This window comes from Schistocerca americana, chromosome 2 (assembly GCF_021461395.2).
Source record: "Schistocerca americana isolate TAMUIC-IGC-003095 chromosome 2, iqSchAmer2.1, whole genome shotgun sequence".
Lineage (NCBI taxonomy): Eukaryota > Metazoa > Arthropoda > Insecta > Orthoptera > Acrididae > Schistocerca > Schistocerca americana.
Window position 1 is genome coordinate 876,762,474 of NC_060120.1, and position 17,555 is coordinate 876,780,028.

Here is a 17,555-nt window from a genome sequence, read left to right on the forward strand (position 1 = left end):
ATTACTTTAACGACTTTGAACTTCTTCTTTGGAAGAGAGGTTGTGTGCCGCCATTCCGTGGGCTGCCATTTTCTTCCTAGTTCGAGGTGATGAACCCATCTTCCATCGCCTGTGACGATGTTCGCCTCTGACTATCAACCTCGCAACGCTCTAGCAATCCTGCACAGATGGTCCATCGTTGCTTTTTAAGACCTGCTGTTAGGTGGCGAAGAACTCAGCGTGCATACACTTATGAGTACTCCAACTGGTGGACGAGCGCCAGCACTACCAACAGAGACGTCCAGTTGAGGAGCGAGGTGTTTGATTGGCATCCGTCGATCACTTCCAATGAGAGTGTCCGCACGTTCCAACATCACCCCAGTCGCCGCTATGTGCAGCCGGCCAGAGATCGGAGAGGTTTGCGCGTCCTTGTTGCGATGATAACAGACGCCTTATTCAACGACATCGTGGTTTTGTTCACTGTCAGGTCTCCGTAGACATTATGCAATAACTGAGATACTCCGCCAGAAGAAGCTCCATGGCAGCGGTCTGCTCGGAACGTACCTCTATCGTAGACGCCATTTGGAAGGTTGCATATAAAACCGCCACCTACCAGAACTTCATGAAGCTATCGAGGCTGAAGCCGAGACACTCTAAGATGCCGCACTACAATCTTTGGATTTTTATCAACCCAAACTGTCCAATAAAAAAAGGTGCATTTAGTTATCTAACGCCCCTCGTACATAGGAAGTCGAGATTTGGACATCTAGAAAGAGGAATGCCGAGGTTACAAACTTTCTCCAACATCCATTTTTCGTGTATCAATGTTCGACCTCTCAGGATTGATAAAAGGGTGAAACCAGTGCGCTTGGTGAGCTCAGATTGTTTACGCTTTTAAGCTGCTAATACTGCCAAAATGACCGTAGAATGCTAAAGTTGGTTTGGGATGGAAGAGGTCATTATTTCCCCCTTCTCCCAAGTGGCACTGATGAGGGGAATCCACTAAAGAGGTGACAACTTATTAGTCGCTCACCAGAAGCCATCTCCCCTGTGTAACACCTGCAGAGCAGAGAGAGGGCGGCGTGGTTTCGTGGCAGGCAGGGCGCTGCCCAGTTGATGGACGATAGCGGCCATCGCCGCCCCCAGAGCTCGCAACTTCGGCCATTAATTTGAGCCGCGGTGTCGGTGGAGCGAGCTGCAGCGAAGCCCTTCGATTCGATGCGGGCTGTTTCAAGGCTGCCCGTGTTGCCACTTCCAACCGGCTGCCATGTGATCGCAAGGCAATGTTCCCTAGGACTGTTTACTTTTGCTATAATGTTCTCCATTGTTTTCCTTGTGGCGAAAGTACACAAAAGTTAAAAGTAATTCACAAAGTAAATAATAGTTCAAGGGAAACAAATCTATAGTATTAACATAATCCTGAAGGATTTAATTGAAACAATGTCTCACTCTATGTAGAGTCCGGGAATAACCAAAGTGGAAGTAGTGAGAGGCTAAGCCCGTTTTGTTTTTTGATGGTCTTTGTTTTATTTGTCGTTTGTTTTGTTTCGTTTGACATCTACTTTGTTATTTTACAGTATTTTGGCTGTGTTGCATTATCTTTGATAGTCAGTGCAATAATGAGGGGTCGTTGGATTATCCATTACAAAGAAGTACTGCGTACACACACATTGTGCACCATGCACATCTGATTATTGCACAATTGACGGCATGTATCGCGATATTAAAAGCAAAAACTAACAGGAGGTTCACATTTATCAGGTTTTTCTGTGGTTTATCCGGTCTGGAACCACGCATACCTAAACATGTTCAAAAATCGAGGGGATGGAGACTAATTACAATCAAAGACTGAATTTTCAAGATATTATTCCTCAGGTGCAAATTTACATCCTAGCTGCATAATAGGATCACATCAGAGAACTGTTTTAGAAAATTCATTCGCCGTCTGAAAGTGCAGCCGACACGTGAAAGAAGTGTTGCAGGGACAAATAAAAATAAGTGATATCAACAATAAACTGGTGAAGTAGTTTTTACCAGAGAAACTGGTAATGACGAAATATTTTATGTTCTATTCTCCGGCGTACAGAGGTTAGCAGCTCTCTTGCTGTCCATAACTAGCAAGCTCACTACTTGTCAGGCTACCACCTAAGAAGTACTTGAAGAAACAGTGTATCTGTATGAGTTCCAACTGATGGTCCTCTTCAGGGGCCTTGCCTGAAAATTACCATAATTTCAGTCTACTCACTGGTTTGATGCGGCCCGCCACGAATTCCTTTCCTGTGCTAACCTCTTCATCTCAGAGTAGCCCTTGCAACCTACGTCCTCAATTATTTGCTTGACGTATTCCAATCTCTGTCTTCCTCTACAGTTTTTGCCCTCTACAGCTCCCTCTAGTACCATGGAAGTCATTCCCTCATGTCTTAGCACATGGCCTATCATCCTGTCCCTTCTCCTTATCAGTGTTTTCCACATATACCTTTCCTCCCAGATTCTGCGTAGAACCTCCTCATTCCTTACCTTATCAGTCCACCTAATTTTCAACATTCGTCTATAGCACCACATCTCAAATGCATCGATTCTCTTCTGTTCCGGTTTTCCCACAGTCCATGTTTCACTACCATATAATGCTGTACTCCAGACGTACATCCTCAGAAATTTCTTCCTCAAATTAAAGCCGGTATTTGATATTAGTGGACTTCTCCTGGCCAGAAATGCCTTTTTTGCCATAGCGAGTCTGCTTTTGATGTCCTCCTTGCTCCGTCCGTCATTGGTTATTTTACTGCCTAGGTAGCAGAGTTCCTTAACTTCACTGACCTCGTGACTATCAATCCTGATGTTAAGTTTCTCGCTGTTCTCATTTCTACTACTTCTCATTACCTTCGTCTTTCTCCGATTTACTCTCAAACCATACTGTGTACTCATTAGACTGTTCATTCCGTTCAGCAGATCATTTAATTCTTCTTCACTTTCACTCAGGATTGCAATGTCATCAGCGAATCGTATCATTGATATCCTTTCACCTTGTATTTTAATTCCACTCCTGAACCTTTCTTTTATTTCCATCATTGCTTCCTCGATGTACAGATTGAAGAGTAGGGGCGAAAGGCTACAGCCTTGTCTTACACCCTTCTTAATACGAGCACTTCGTTCTTGGTCTTCCACTCTTATTATTCCCTCTTGGTTGTTGTACGTATTGTATATGATCCGTCTCTCCCTATAGCTTACCCCTACTTTTTTCGGAATCTCGAACTGCTTGCACCATTTTATATTGTCGAACGCTTTTTCCAGGTCCACAAATCCTATGAAAGTGTCTTGAGTTTTCTTTAGCCTTGCTTCCATTATTAGCCGTAACGTCAGAATTGCCTCTCTCGTCCCTTTACTTTTCCCAAAGCCAAACTGATCGTCACCTAGTGCATTCTCAATTTTCTTTTCTATTCTTCTGTATATTATTCTTGTAAGCAGCTTCGATGCATGAGCTGTTAAGCTGATTGTGCGATAATTCTCGCACTTGTCAGCTCTTGCCGTCTTCGGAATTGTGTGGATGATGCTTTTCCTAAAGTCAGATGGTATAACGCCACTTCCCCCAATGATTTTAGAAATTCTGATGGAATGTTATCTATCCCTTCTGCCTTATTTGACCGTAAGTCCTCCAAAGCTCTTTTGAATTCCGATTCTAATACTGGATCCCCTATCTCTTCTAAATCGACTCCTGTTTCTTCTTCTATCACATCAGTCAAATCTTCACCCTCATAGAGGCTTTCAATGTATTCTTTCCACCCATCTGCTCTCTCCTCTGCATTTAACAGTGGAATTCCCGTTGCACTCTTAATGTTACCACCGTTGCTTTTAATGTCACCAAAGATTGTTTGGACTTTGCTGTATGCTGAGTCTGTCCTTCCGACAATCGTATCTTTTTCGATGTCTTCACATTTTTCCTGCAGCCATTTTGTCTTACATTCCCTGCATTTCCTATTTATTTCATTCCTCAGCGACTTGTATTTCTGTATTCCTGATTTTCCCGGAACATGTTTGTACTTCCTCCTTTCATCAATCAACTGAAGTATTTCTTCTGTTACCCATGGTTTCTTCGCAGCTACCTTCTTTGTACCTATGTTTTCCTTCCCAACTTCTGTGATGGCCCTTTTTAGAGATGTCCATTCATCTTCAACTGTACTGCCTACTGCGCTATTCCTTATTGCAGTATCTATAGCGTTAGAGAACTTCAAACGTAACTCGTCATTCCTTAGTAAAGGATCATTAAAGTGTGGAAAATCCGCTGTCTAACAGATGATTAAATTCTCATAGCTAGGGTTAAAAGTCATGTTAAATTTTGTAAATGACATCATGGTCGTCTTCTGACTGCAAAGTTATTTATTTTTATAAATCGCTGTTCATAATTGCCACTCGTTCGGAGTTGCAAGTGGAGATAATGGTCCTTTGACACCTGCCATAACCAAAAAAATCATGTGACATACATGTGTCATCGGCGTACCCGTAAACAGGATCTTTAATTTTACCGTTATTAACAATGATTGTGGAGTGAAGGTGACGTAATGCTTATGGGTTGGGCGCAGACTGCATGAGGCAACGAAATCAACGTTGTCGGGCGGTGAGGACAGAATACAAAATGCCCTAGCGTATCAGCGTCCGCCTCGTAGCTGAGTGGTCAGTGTAGATGGCTATCCGGTACTACAATGGATTTCTCTTTAGTGGGAAGGCTGCACCAAGGTGCACTCAACTTCGTGATGCCAATTGAGGACTTATTTGAGTGAGAGAACGTCCTGGGGAATGGTGTGCTGACCCCATGACTTTCCATAATGCAACCTCATGAAGCCAAATGGCAGAGGATGACGCGACCGGTCGCAATTGCGTGGTCTTCAGGACACGATCCCGAAGTTTGGTTTTGTTTTAGATTGCTATATCACAGCTGAGTTTGGGTGCCTATACTTGCTTCCCCATACGTAGAACTGTGAAATAAACACTCATGCTAAAGCTTAAAGACATAAAGGCAAAGGTGAAAGAAATGCAGAATCCTGTGAACTAAGGGAGACTCAGTGGTGACAGAATCCTCCTAGCCACGATGCAACATAACACAGGGTCATCAAATCAACGAAGAATATACGAAGCAGATTGCTACAGATTCGGGAAAAAACTCAAATGAAGAGAGGAGACAGATAAGTTTTAAAGTGACAAATATTACATCTGCCAGGGTGATCCAAAACCAGTCTTTCTCTCATGGCACATTAATTACATGTATGCAAAGATTCACAGTTTATTCTGATACCATAGAATAATGCTGACTACCTCATCACTGAATAAATTATAAGAGGAATTAGAAAATAAGTAATTTATTAAGAACCTTCTAAATTCTATACCAGGAAATTGACTCATTCCAAGTGCCAGTACCAAAGTTTTTACCTCAGCTGTCATTAATAATGAGGCACTATCTATTTCATAAAAGAATCACTAAATTAAATTTAAGAAAAATAATCTCCCAGTTCTGACTTCTTCTTTAAACACAACCCCGTTCTTGGGATCAGATATTACAAAGTTTACTGTACGGCTCCCTGTGCTTTTGAGGAAGTAATGGCAACATTGTCAACAAGTCTTTCTGTTCTGCATCTGATAAACAAGACTGGTCTTTGATATGAAGTACAGCATGAAATACAACCGCCATCGTCTTCCCTCTTTTGAATACTTTAATCTTTTTTCCATTTTTATGTTTGACAGTAAGAATTTTTATACAACTGTTTGAGATGGATGAGTATGAGACACTTTGGAGGTATTACACACTTGCATTGACAGCGGTGATTCGGCATCACTTTTAAAATAAAAATGTCGGTTGTATGCGTTGGAACTGCATTGAACGGATGCATAGCTTTAGATGACACTCTTTTATAAATCTCACGGAACGAATGCCTTGCGTGCCTTTCTTTGTTTCTCTATAACTGTAAAATCTCTGTCGCAGCCTAAAAATCTGTGCCCACTCATTAGAAACTTGTGTGTTATTTTCCGAAACTAATCAACGCTAATCATCATTAGGATTTGCTGCTATGACATTTGCCATGTTTTCAGTTAAAGTTATTGAGTATAACATCTATTTGTTACACAAAACATTATTTTTACATGTGACAGAAACATGTTTGATCACTTATGTGCCATCATGAGTGGGTTTGCTTTATTCAAATTTGTGAAATTTGAACGTATTTTAAATGATGACTAATCTACGAAAATTAGGTATAAAGACAGTTGTTATCTCCTAAATTTAGCATTACACGGTTAAGCAGGGCCATTTGTACATGATCATGTATCGGTAGCCTGTCATTTGAAACCAAATTACGTTAATGTGAATTTGGTTGGCGAGTTAACACATCACTTTATGTTTAAACGTTATCTCGTTTTGTCAAGATATTTCGCACTTGAATGTGCTGTTACTTAAAATTTGCGTTGGTAGGTGCTTTTTCTTTATTCAGAACCACATACTAATACTACACATTTTTGCACAATTTTGTTTGTAACAATCACTTTTCGCTTTGTCAAAACACAATGTAAACCATGTTGCTGTCCCATTCCCTGTGTGTGTGTGTGTGTGTGTGTGTGTGTGTGTTTGGGCTTTTTAGCTGTTTGTGTTGTCTTTTCTGTGAAGTTCCTTTAATGTGCTAAACGATTTGTCTTTGCATAGTGTGTTGTATTCATTTATAACCTGGTTTCCTCATTCTAGTGCTTTCTGTATGTGTTAGTTTTCTTCTATTGTTAGTTTATGTTATAGACTGTAGCTAGAGTTTAGTATTTCTAAATCCGTTTCTATTTTAATTCGGTGGTGGTTACGGGTTATTATGAGGCCAGTAAATGCGCTATGGGAGCTATTACTTTTCAGATCCCTGAATAGTTCTGAATATCTTGTTTCAAAGTCCCTTCGTGTTTGTCATGTGCATAGTGACTGACAGGTGTTTCATATGAGCTCTTATATGCCTGATCTGCTGAACTTATCCGTGGATGTTACCCGTATTCTGAGATTTTTTGGTTTTATGTTGTCTGTCCAACACCCTGTTTGAAGTTCTTATTTCTTTAATATGTTGCCTGTTGCTTGTGGATGTCCAGTTTAATCCGTGAATCATGAATCTTAAGCTTGCTTACTTGTGTGCCAATGAGTGGTTCTATAGATTGTGGATGGTGGTGTTCGTGTTTGTCAGTTTAGATTGATGTTCAAGAAGTAGCCGGATCTTGAGTTCTTGAATGACGTCAACTTCGTAAGCAACTTACTGATGAATAAGACACTGCGCCTTTCCATTGCAAATGGATTTAGAGAAAGAGACATTAGAAAAATAGGTGGAAAAATTCTTTAACAGACTCTCGAAGGGAGCGGAGTAAAGAACGAAGACGTATGTTGCACCGCACCCTCTATGGATTAGTAATGAGTTTAAAAACCATAGCATGATGATGAGTCTCAATGCTTTTAACAAATTGAGGAAGCTCCTCCGACTTGCTATAAACAGCCTGTTAACAAGTTTGGCAGTCGGGGGTCTATAGGATTAATCGTGGAGCTTGTGACAAGTTTTACATGGGATACACTGGGACTGCGTTTAGAACGCGACATAGGAAACACGGTTATCCTAGTGTGGCAGTGCCTAGGCACCAGTGCAGTCATCAACTTCATGAAATCGAAAACAAGTTACAGGTTCTTCCTTGCGATAATAAAGGTGTTTTATTTGGGTATTTTTGAGGACCTAGAAATTTTAGTTCATAGACTGCGCTCCCATTACCGATTACTTTATGAGCAGGTCAATGTAATAAGACAGTGATATTTTCATATTTTTGATAATGTCTTCAGTTGCCGCAATTTTGAGTTCTTTTGTATGCTGTAATTTTCACATACGTAATTTTTGCTGATCATATTTTACACGTTCTTATGCCTCGGAGCTTTACCTTTTGACTGTTAGGAATCTGTATATACAACTTGTATTACATTTCTTTATAATACTAGCGAATCCGCTACCAGTCCTCGTGTTAAGCTCAAGGTGGCCTCTGTTGAGTACAGCGCGCGATAACTGCAGCTCTGGGTCGGGTATATTTGGTTTCTGTCTGTGTGAGTGGAGGGTTATTGATTGTGGAAAGTTATTGCACCTGATATACCATATGCATTTCTTGATGCACAGCATTTACAACTGCCCCTTGAGCTTAAATAATTGTTATGGTATGTACATTTCCGCCTATTTTGACATCTTCGGTTTATATTGTTTTTGTACTTTTGTGAGCCTTGCAGTTATGTAGATTTGCATTTGTGTTATGAGAAGGTTTGCAATCCCAAATTTTAATTACTAACATGTAACCAAACGGTGGGGTGGACCCGAAACATGTTGTCAAAGTGGAAATAAAAGATTTTGCAAAGACAGCTACGGGACTTTTTTCTGCAACCAATAAGAACTTTTAGAGTTGTTTTTATTATACTTTCTGCATTATTTGACACTTGGAACATATTTAGGGACATACAAAACAGTAACAAGAACAAAGTAACACTGAAAATGCGTTTTGCGAAATAGTGGCATTTTGAATGCTTTGCATCTCCACTCATCTATCATTCTCCATTTTTGACAGGGAAATAGAGATGTCGACAATTCTGCCTCGAGCGGGGAAAGGTTTGAAATTGGAATATGGGTATTTATGTAGTAGATGACATTTCAGAAACAGTAGTCGAAGAGGGAAGCCTGAGAATAGCTCTCAGCGTTGTAGGTAACAGATAGTAGACCGCCTATCAAAGTACCATAGAATATTTGGCACTGGAAAGAGCTGCACGAGAGGTGAATATTAGGGGCACAGAATTTCGCGATTTATTAGAACAGTTTAGAAAGTTGTTTAGTGTAGTAGATATTTTAGGATGAAAAACATCAGCATGAGACGAGGAAAAATATAGGATGGTGTAAAATTAACTGAATGACTAAAAGAAATAAAGCATAAGTGCTTCGTAATGCAGCTGATGACTAAAACTATGCGATATCCGAGATCTCGTTAAAAGATGTACTGTATCTTACATCTTGTGGTCCAGTGACACCAATACTCCATGAAAAACGAGTGATCACAGGACAGTGAAACGATGTGTAAATACACTCCTGGAAATTGAAATAAGAACACCGTGAATTCATTGTCCCAGGAAGGGGAAACTTTATTGACACATTCCTGGGGTCAGATACATCACATGATCACACTGACAGATCCACAGGCACATAGACACAGGCAACAGAGCATGCACAATGTCGGCACTAGTACAGTGTATATCCACCTTTCGCAGCAATGCAGGCTGCTATTCTCCCATGGAGACGATCGTAGAGATGCTGGATGTAGTCCTGTGGAACGGCTTGCCATGCCATTTCCACCTGGCGCCTCAGTTGGACCAGCGTTCGTGCTGGACGTGCAGACCGCGTGAGACGACGCTTCATCCAGTCCCAAACATGCTCAATGGGGGACAGATCCGGAGATCTTGCTGGCCAGGGTAGTTGACTTACACCTTCTAGAGCACGTTGGGTGGCACGGGATACATGCGGACGTGCATTGTCCTGTAGGAACAGCAAGTTCCCTTGCCGGTCTAGGTATGGTAGAACGATGGGTTCGATGACGCTTTGGATGTACCGTGCACTATTCAGTGTCCCCTCGACGATCACCAGTGGTGTACAGCCGGTGTAGGAGATCGCTCCCCACACCATGATGCCGGGTGTTGGCCCTGTGTGCCTCGGTCGTATGCAGTCCTGATTGTGGCGCTCACCTGCACGGCGCCAAACACGCATACGACCATCATTGGCACCAAGGCAGAAGCGACTCTCATCGCTGAAGACGACACGTCTCCATTCGTCCCTCCATTCACGCCTGTCGCGACACCACTGGAGGCGGGCTGCACGATGTTGGGGCGTGAGCGGAAGACGGCCTAACGGTGTGCGGGACCGTAGCCCAGCTTCATGGAGACGGTTGCGAATGGTCCTCGCCGATACCCCAGGAGCAACAGCGTCCCTAATTTGCTGGGAAGTGGCGGTGCGGTCCCCTACGGCACTGCGTAGGATCCTACGGTCTTGGCGTGCATCCGTGCGTCGCTGCGGTCTGGTCCCAGGTCGACGGGCACGTGCACCTTCCGCCGACCACTGGCGACAACATCGATGTACTGTGGAGACCTCACGCCCCACGTGTTGAGCAATTCGGCGGTACGTCCACCCGGCCTCCCGCATGCCCACTATACGCCCTCGCTCAGAGTCCGTCAACTGCACATACGGTTCACGCCCACGCTGTCGCGGCATGCTACCAGTGTTAAAGACTGCGATGGAGCTCCGTATGCCACGGCAAACTGGCTGACACTGACGGCGGCGGTGCACAAATGCTGCGCAGCTAGCGCCATTCGACGGCCAACACCGCGGTTCCTGGTGTGTCCGCTGTGCCGTGCGTGTGATCATTGCTTGTACAGCCCTCTCGCAGTGTCCTGAGCAAGTATGGTGGGTCTGACACACCGGTGTCAATGTGTTCTTTTTTCCATTTCCAGGAGTGTATTTGTAACAAGATGCGGAATAGAAATAATGATAAGTCACTGAGAGAAACACATTTTAATTTCCACATGAGACGATTAAAATCTGGCGATCTTGGTGTTTTGGGATAAGCGACGAATGATTCCATTGTTCTTCAAAGGTGATACGGAGTAACCGAGTGACCTCACGAGTGATCAGAACAGTTAGGTACAAAGCACTATCCCCAGTAGAGCAGGGGCCACATGTGGCGAAGAAGATAACAGTAATATTTGCCGTTCACGTTGCATGTCCTTGGGAGGCCAAGCTCCTCAAAGAAAAATAGGCCAATCATGAACTGTGCCCTGAAGCCACACCAAGCAGTTTCGTATTCACTATGCAAAGGAACTTCACGAACGTTCGTTGGCGGTGACGATCCCCAATGCGACAATTGTGAGTAGTCATTATCGAAGTGAGCTTTAAGGGTGCTTCATAACACTACAAAACTTTCCAAGGCGAAATGTCAACTTCAAGCCTTGAAAAAAACGTAAGAATAAAGTCTGCTCTAATTAGTACAACGAAGTTTGTACGAATAATACTTCACAACTGATCGCAGCGCTTTTCGACCGGCCGTCCATTAAATATGCATAATAACCAAGGTCACCATATTTTGACCCTATCATATTGAAATTAACATACGTTTCTTTCAAAGGTCGATTCCTTATTTCTCTTACAAACGTTCTTAAAAATTTTTCCACAATGTTAGGTTGTCCTAGGATAACTCGTTTTTTGTGGGGACCCTCTCACTTAGCGGAAATTCAGTTACAGCCACGTTATACGTTTGACAGTTTCAGCGTTAGAAACTAAAACGAAAGAATTTTGTACTGAGTGTGAAATTGTGAAAATATTTGGCTAGTAATTCATTAAAGAAAACTTTTGTGCCTATCAGTAGTTAGTAAATTTTCTTTCTAATGTTTATCAAGGGATCACCAATTTAGTATTGGAGGGCAGCGTGAAGGGTAAAAATCGTAGAGGGAGACCAAGAGACGAATACACTAAGCAGATTCAGAAGGATGTAGGCTTCATTAGGTACTGGGAGATGAAGAAGCTTGCACAGGATAGAGTAACATGGAGAGCTGCATCAAACCAGTCTTACGACTAAAGACCACAACAACAACAACAACAACAATGTTTATAAAAACATAGGACACGATATGAATTTTTGATAGCCGTGAAAATATTTACTCGCATGAAAACAGCTTGTCCTAGACTTTTAGATGGTGTATTTACCGCACGTACGACTGGTAAAGCAAACTGTGACCACTGAAAGACAGTCTGTTTGGCTGACCACAAGAATTCGTACCTTCAATTCGTCCTTGTCTTGTTGATCAAGGAAAATCCATCTGATTATGGGGATATAACGCTCCGAAACTCATATTATGAATGATGCCAAATATGAATAATTACAGCATCTTGTATTTTCTGCTGTCACAGATTTTGTTAGCCGTTGATCATCCACCTAGAGTATCTGCAACAAGTCTGAGTTTCTTATTGGTATTGCAACAAACTTTAACAGAGAAACATCACTTAAAGTAATTCACCAGTGTTGAGCCAAAATCTTCGTCGAATTTTTGTGCCCAAAAAGGTAACCAAGTTGATTTCCAAATAGTTATGAGCCTGGAATCATAAAAACAGTGTGTGTGCATGTTGGATGTTTGACTTTCAAAATATATCATTGCTGCATTCGCTAACAAAGAATCCACTACTTCCTGAATCGTACCATATACCTCCATCTTAAATGATGAAAACATTTGTTGCTGTGTAAACTGAATGTGTAAGCTCAGTGTCACAGAACACGTTTATTCTTGTCCCAGATTCTCAGTTACAGCTTTTTATAGGGAAGCTGTGGACCAAAAAACGAAAACTTTTTGTATTTCTGCACTGGATACTATTGCATTTATGACTCTCCACCGAATCGTATTCTGCTCCCCTCGTTAAGTTATAGTGCTAACAACGTGTTGGGTATATACTTCAAAACTTACAATACCAGTGGCGAATACGTTGAAAATTAGTTGTCGGTAACGTGTTCATCACAAGTGAGTGTAGCGGTAGATGAAAATATCCGGAGGAACGACCGTTGCTCGGTTCAAATGCGCTTTGCGACGTTACGCTTTGTAACAAGGAACATATTTTGTACTTTTTTCTGTGCGTATGACGTTGTCAGCGTAACAAGCTTTTATTTGTTGCCTCAGCGACGCGGCTCGTCGGCGTAACGTAGCCACTGGCCATTTATTCAGTGTCACGCAGCGTGTATTCTGGTACTTTTCTGCTCTCTGCAGTGACGCATCACACATATTTTTAAAAAGAGAATAATTAATTAATGAACTAAACTGGTTCATTAGGGCAGAAATATGCTATGACATTTTACTAACACGTGGCCTCTGGTTCATGAAAAAACACAGGCAGCTTGGCTGACAAATGTCACAAGTGCTCACCAGCTAGGTACAGAAAGGGCTACAAGGGTAGTTGCTATGTTGGCTGACGGTGCAGAAACTGATGACAAGTAATGCCAGCTTTTTCAATACGGCTTCGGAAACCACCTACCATATATGGTAGTACAGAAACGAGTCCCCTACCATTTAAGAACAAGACGTGGGAGTTCATATTCAGATGAAGCTTACTTTTTATTCAAATACGTCTTGAGAATGGATTATACTTTGAGGAAACGCAATCTTCTTATTTTCTCTTATAGAGTGTCCCGGTGAAGGTTCAGCATCGACAGTGGACTATTTACATGAGTAAATAGCATTACTGAAAGTGGCTGGTTACTTATATTGAGCGTAAGTTATTAGGGCTAAGTTTTCGATCAATATTAGTAATGTGCTACTGCACTTGCTCAAGCCAGACTCTTTTTCTAAATCATATAAGTTCTACTTCGGATTTGTCTCTCCTGAGACACGACCATAGCTTCTCGTAAATCATAGTAATAACATGTTTGTTTAGAAACTAACTGCACTCTCAGCTGTAAACTCATAGACGTTGAGCAGTTATTAAGACATTGTGCACCTATTTAACAGAAGTGGATCTGAAATCTGATTTCGACCACCACGATTACGAAGTTCACGATTTTTCTCAACCTTGTCAAAGACAATTTCCTCTAGATACTTGTCTATCTAAATTGGTTGCTCATCGAATGATACTGTCGACGTCAATTATCATAGTCATCACCATCGTCATCGTTTAATGTTTGGAGGTTGTTACTGCAGTCACTAGATAATTTCTGTAAACCTCTGCATTATTCAAGGATTTTTCTTCTACGAAAATATTGTCAGTTTGTATACCTCTGACTTCATCGTTCCTTCTTGTTTTTCTTTCCTTCCTATGGGATATACAGTAGAACTTATTTTACTATCACTTTCACAAGTTCTGGTGACACTTCACCATATCAATTATCCGTCACTTGTAACCGCTGACTTTCTTACCTATTATCGAGCTCTCACTTCTGTGTAGCAACAGATGCTAGAAGAAACAGTTACCAAACTCTTTCCATGTCTCAGTGTACATGTCCTAGAACTTTAGCAGACTTCCCTTGCACTGAACGTGTATACTCTATATTTTTCTCTGGTTCACTTCTTAGAGAAGCCACCTTTGAAAGTGGACTGAATCCTAGCGGAAATAACCGACGTTTAAACCGTTAAATCGCTGAATTCTTCCAGATCAACTTGTAATTTTTGCTTTTTCTGTCCCCCAGCAGGGTTTCTCAGGGATCGAATGAAGGGTAGAGCCACGGGCCGTAACACATCTGAAATGTAACGTCCACTGTTCAAAGTGCCGTCAAGGCGAACAAGAAATGACTGAGCCATGTAACCAATGGCACCCCATACCATCACGCCGGGTGATATGCCAGTATGGCGATGACGAATACACGCTTCCAATGTGCGTTCACAGCAATGTCGCCAAACATGGATGCTGCCATCATGATGCTGTAAACAGAACCTGGATTCATCCGAAAACGTGACGTTTTGCCATTCGTGCACCCAGGTTCGTCGTTGAGTACACCATCGCAGGCGCTCCTATCTGTGATGCAGGGTCAAGGGTAACCGCAGCCATGGTCTCCGAGCTAATAATTCATGCTGCTGCTAACGTCGTCGCACTGTTCGTGCAGATGGTTGTCGTCCTGTAAACGTCCCCATCTGTTGACTCAGGGATCGAGACGTGGCTGCACGATCCGTTACAGCCATGCGGATAAAATGCCTGTCATCTCGACTGCTAGTAATACGAGGCCGTTGGGATTTAGCACGGCGTTCCGTATTACCCTCCTGAACCCACAGATTCCATATTCTGATAAAGGTCATTGAATCTCGACCAACGCGAGTAGCAATGTCACGATACGATAAACCGCAATCGCGATAGGCTACAATCCGACGTTTATCAAGGTCGGAAACGTGATGGTACGCCTTTATCCTCCTTACACGAGGCATCACAACAACGTTTCACCAGGCGACGCCGGTCAACTGCTGTTTGTGTATGAGAAATCGGTTAGAAACTTTTCTCATGTCAGCACGTTGTAGGTGTCGCTACCAGCGCCAACCTTGTGTGAATGCTCTGAAAAGCTAATTATTTGCATGTCACAGCATGCATCTTCTTCCTGTCGGTTAAATTTCTTCATGGTGCAGCAATTTTGGCCAGTAGTGTACTTCAGTGTTATTGTGATATTAACTCCTATTTGCGCAGCTATCCGAAGATTGTCTATAGACAACTCCAAGTATTTTTCAGGTTATAAGCAAGCGTGACTAGATACATTGTACAACATATCCTTGCGGCTAAAATAGTAAACTACAAGGGCAGTTCAATGAGTAATGCAACACATTTTTTTTTCTCGGCCAATTTTGGTTGAAAAAACCGGAAATTTCTTGTGGAATATTTTCAAACATTCCCGCTTCGTCTCGAATAGTTTCATTGACTTCCGACAGGTGGCAGCGCCGTACGGAGCTGTTAAAATGGCGTCTGTAACGGATGTGCGTTGCAAACAACGGCCAGTGATCGAGTTTCTTTTGGCGGAAAACCAGGGCATCTCAGATATTCATAGGCGCTGGCAGAATGTCTACGGTGATCTGGCAGTGGACAAAAGCACGGTGAGTCGTTGGGCAGCGCGTGTGTCATCATCGCCGCAAGGTCAAGCAAGACTGTCTGATCTCCCGCGTGCGGGCCGGCCGTGCACAGCTGTGACTCCTGCAATGGCGGAGCGTGCGAACACACTCATTCGAGATGATCGACGGATCACCATCAAACAACTCAGTGCTCAACTTGACATCTCTGTTGGTAGTGCTGTCACAATTGTTCACCAGTTGGGATATTCAAAGGTTTGTTCCCGCTGGGTCCCTCGTTGTCTAACCGAACACCTTAAAGAGCAAAGGAGAACCATCTGTGCGGAATTGCTTGCTCGTCATGTGGCTGAGGGTGACAATTTCTTGTCAAAGATTGTTACAGGCGATGAAACATGGGTTCATCACTTCGAACGTGAAACAAAACGGCAATCAATGGAGTGGCGCCACACCCACTCCCCTACGAAGAAAAAGTTTAAAGCCATACCCTCAGCTGGTAAAGTCATGGTTACAGTCCTCTGGGACGCTGAAGGGGTTATTCTGTTCGATGTCCTTCCCCATGGTCAAACGATCAACTCTGAAGTGTATTGTGCTACACTTCAGAAATTGAAGAAACGACTTCAGCGTGTTCGTAGGCACAAAAATCTGAACGAACTTCTCCTTCTTCATGACAACGCAAGACCTCACACAAGTCTTCGCACCCGAGAGGAGCTCACAAAACTTCAGTGGACTGTTCTTCCTCATGCACCCTACAGCCCCGATCTCGCACCGTCGGATTTCCATATGTTTGGCCCAATGAAGGACGCAATCCGTGGGAGGCACTACGCGGATGATAAAAAGGTTATTGATGCAATACGACGTTGGCTCCGACATCGACCAGTGGAATGGTACCGTGCAGGCATACAGGCCCTCATTTCAAGGTGGCGTAAGGCCGTAGCATCGAATGGAGATTACGTTGAAAAATAGTTTTGTGTAGCTAAAAGATTGGGGAATAACCTGATGTATTTCAATGCTGAATGAAACAACCCCTGTTTCAGAAAAAAAATGTTTTGCATTACTTATTGAACTGCCCTCGTATTTAACACCAGACCTTGACAGAAAAGGCACGAATAAAACTACTAAAAAATACAAATGGGTCACAGCTGGGGTGTACACCTTTCTACCATTACGCTTCCATATTAACCCCTCATTTTCCGCATTCCAACGTAAACATTGGATGTCTATCTCATCTAAATTTTACAAATCCCGTAAATCATAGAAAGACATACACTCCGCCTCGCCTTTTGCATCCGGATAACTTTCCAAACTCGAGCCCTATACCACCTCAGCCACTTTTCACTCCTTCTTGTCATCTTGGAGCGTCTTCGGTCCGAATACATTAATCGCAGCACCTAATCCTGGCATCCAATATCTTCTCCACCAATCACCAGTCTAGGTACTCCGCTGGGCCGCTACATCTTTATTACACCTCCACTGAAATTTGTGGCCATTATCAAGCTTAGCTATTAGCAAATTGCGCAAAATAAATGAAAGCTGAAGGTTTTACCAAGAATTTTAACAATTAGTTGGCGACTTGATATCCCCACCTTCAAACGTACATAAAAATATATCCTTCCCAGTTCTAGTCACAACGTAACTTCACACAAACCCTCCATCTTCGTCTCCTCCATCTTCCCCATTAACGACCTTTAGTCTGCACCTGTGTTCCAAAATACACCGTAGACATCAATCGAGCTCCGTCATGATCGTGGTCGTATTCATGCACCACTAGAATCAACGTTATATTATTATTTTTGATTGAATTTTAACTGAAATGTCAGAACCCAAAAAATTGTCCATCAATGTGTTTTTGCAAAAACAGTATTTGTTAACCTCTGTTTTCATGCATTTCGAAACGTCTTCAGATAATATACAACTTTTGGCCAAGGAGCGGTTTTATCCTCTGTCAGCCCGCACCTTCGCCCTTTGCTGGGAAATGAAATAAAAGTAAAGA